Raw genomic sequence first — 3,079 nt, 5'->3', positions numbered from 1 at the left:
GAGACAGAAATAAATTTGACTTTGGGTGGATGCAATATACAAATGATGTATTATAGAATTGTACACTTGAAACCTATATAATTTTATTAACTAATGTCACCCCAATAATTTCAGTAAGATGTAAAAATAAAAAATACAACTTAAAAAAAAAAGAAAAAATATCAAGAAGACAGACAATAAACATGAATCAGACAAGCAAGCAAGGTAATTTCAGATGGGTGTAAGTTTTGTTCTTTGTTTTTGTTTTGTTTTTTTCCAGGAATGTCAGGCTACAAACCATTCTTAGTGCCCACTGTTCTGAGCACTGAGCGTAGAAACAGCCACTTCCTCTGTGCCCTGGCGTCACAGGTCCAGCACAGTAGTCGCGTCTGTGGTGCTGCAGGTCCAGCACCCGCAGGGCAACTGAAATCAATTCTTTAAAAAAGTTTAAAAAATAAAATAAATTTTAAAAGGACCGAGTCTCAGCCCCTGAAAAGGATGGCTGCTATACTGAGCCTTCTCTCTACACACCGCAGGGTGTCAGAGCAGTGGGGAGGTCCTCACTCCCGGGCACACCCCAGGCCTGGGCTCTGACATTTCAGCAACTCTTTATAAGAACCTCCGCTCCAACACCCCACTCTCCAGCCATCTGCTCACGCTTCCCAGCTCACCCCTCCAGCCCCGACAAAGGGCCTGGACACCGCGGCCCTTGATAAATACTGTTAAAGCTGAATGGATATTTCACACTCATCGCACAAACCTGACATGTGCTAGGGAGTCACGCCAGGATGAGTAAGACAGAGCCAGCCTCTGCCCTCCCAGGGTCTGTAGTCACCAGGCAGGCAGTCCACTGGGTGCAGGGATGGGATCCCAGTGGGACACACAGCAGTGGCACCTATTCTAGCCTGAAAGCCAGGAAAGGGCAGGAGACGTGAGGCCAGCAAAGGAGGGCGAGTGTTCTAGGCAGAGGTGAGAGTCTGGGCAAAGGCCAGGAGCACGGGGAGGCCAGACATGGGACCAGAGGGAGAGGCAAGGCCCTAGGAGGGGCCCTTTCAAGCCGTGCTCATCAGCTGATGTGTTAAGGACATGGAAGCCCTTGAAGAGCTGATTAGGGGAGTGGTAATCAGATTTGTCCTCTAAGATGATTCTGACAGGAGGGCAAGACTGCAGACAGAGTGCCCGGCCAGTGTAGCTCAGTGGTTAAGCATAGATCTATGAACCAGGAGGTCACAGTTCGATTACCAGTCAGGGCACATGCTCAGGTTGTGGGCTTGATCCCCATTCGGGGGCAGCCGATCAATGATTCTCTCTCATCACTGATGTTTCTATCGCTGTCTCCCTTTCCCTTCCTCTCTGAAATCAATAAAAAATATATGTTTTTTTAAAAAAGACTGCAGACAGAGCAACATCCCAGGAGGCAGGGAGCAAGGAGTCCACATACACAGCCACCGTGGCCTGAAAAGAGAGCCAGCAGCAAAATGGAGAGTAACAGGACCCCTGATTTTGGATTAGAATGTGACTGGAATGCAGCCTCCCTTGTGACTAATTCCTGGCCAAAGGCATTTAGGTGGAAGGCATATGTGCAACTTTCCAAGAAGTGTTCCTAAAGAGAATGCCCTTCCGCCTTCCTGTTGGCTGGAAAGGTGGCTGTGACAGCTGGACCATATGTGGCCAGCTGGGACCAGGTGGTGGCCTAGGGAACGGAAGCCACATATGGGGGAGCAACAAGACAGAAGGAGCCTGGGCCCCTGAGGACTTTGAGGAGCAGGGCTGCCACATCAGCCCTTTCTACCACGGGTGCCACTTAGGAGAAAATGGAAATCCTATCCTGCTTCGCCACTACCCTGCGGGGCTTCCTATCACTCATGCCCGACCTAAGTGTGACTGACAGAGAAGCAGACTCAGGGTGCACGTGGGAGGAAAACCAACAGGATTTGTTAAGGACCCAGATGTGGGGCTGTGGGAGGCGGAGGAATCAGGATCACTCCTGGGTGTCTGGATTGCACAACCATGTAGATGGATGGTGATGCCCTTTGCTGACACGGAAATGCTTGGATGGGAACAGGTTAGAGAGGAGAGCAGACAGACGCCAGAGCCAAGTGAGGAATGTCAGGAATTCCAAGAAGAGATATGAGCTTAGCTTGAAACCCCACCCAGTTTGCTCTTGTGCTGTCTCAACGCATGGAAACAGCTGCCCACGAAGAGAAATGGATGCAGAACCAGATGACGCCAAGATCCTGGTTCCTCACTGTCTCCTGCGCAACCGGGAGCAACCTGCTCATTCCTGAGCCTCGGTTTTCTCATCCACACGAGGAGATGCTGCCTGCCTCGCTCCCCTCCACCGGCCGCTGGAGGATGCGCTGATGCACCGCATGTGGAAGTATGCTGACGATAAGGTGCACCAGTGCAGGCGTAGTTAATAAACTGCTGGTAAAGGGTTTAACCTGTGAGATGGAAGTCTGACCAGAGAAGGGCTCAAGCTTCCCAAGACAAAGCTGGAATCCCGTCAATGGATACTTAGAACTCATAGGACTTGGGGATGATTTGCATGTGGAGAGTGTGGAGCCCCCAGGGCAGGGCACCTCAGAAGCAAGGATGGCCCTGGCCCGGTGGCTCAGTTGGTTGGAGTGTCATCCCGTTACCAAAAGGTTGCGAGTTGGACTCCTGATCGGGGCGTGTACGGGAGGCAACAGATCAGTGTTTCTCTCACATTGTCGTCTCTCCCTCTCTCTCTAAAGTCAATAAAACATATCCTCGGGTGAGGATAAAAAACAAAAACAAAGTAAGGATGAGTGGCCTCCAGAGAGTGGGTCAATAAAACATATCCTTGGGTGAGGATAAAAAACAAAAACACAGTAAGGATGAGTGGCCTCCAGAGAGTGGACCCCTGCCCCGGCCAGCTGTGCTCTCCGGAACAGCAGTCCTCAGCGGCAGGCCTGGGGACGGGCAGCCCGAGCTCCGACTAGCTCTGCTTTGTTCAAACTATGTCTGGAGTGGCCACTGAACTGTATTCTTGCCCACCTGCCCACTAGGCTGCCTCTGCCTCAGTTTCCCTGTGGAGCCAGGCCTGAATTCTCACCTGATTGGCTGGGGCTGCAAC

The 3,079-nt window shown here is 51.2% G+C and overlaps 1 protein-coding gene across 4 annotated transcripts in view; it reads right to left on the bottom strand.

Moving 5' to 3' along the window:
- PLA2G6 (phospholipase A2 group VI) overlaps window positions 1-3,079 on the bottom strand; it is a 41,587-nt gene that overhangs the window by 29,398 nt on the left and 9,110 nt on the right. The window lies entirely within an intron of this gene.

Source organism: Myotis davidii, unplaced genomic scaffold (assembly GCF_000327345.1).
Source record: "Myotis davidii unplaced genomic scaffold, ASM32734v1 scaffold514, whole genome shotgun sequence".
NCBI lineage: Eukaryota > Metazoa > Chordata > Mammalia > Chiroptera > Vespertilionidae > Myotis > Myotis davidii.
The sequence above is the reverse complement of the archived record's forward strand: the minus strand, read 5'-3'. Positions and strand labels throughout refer to the sequence as shown.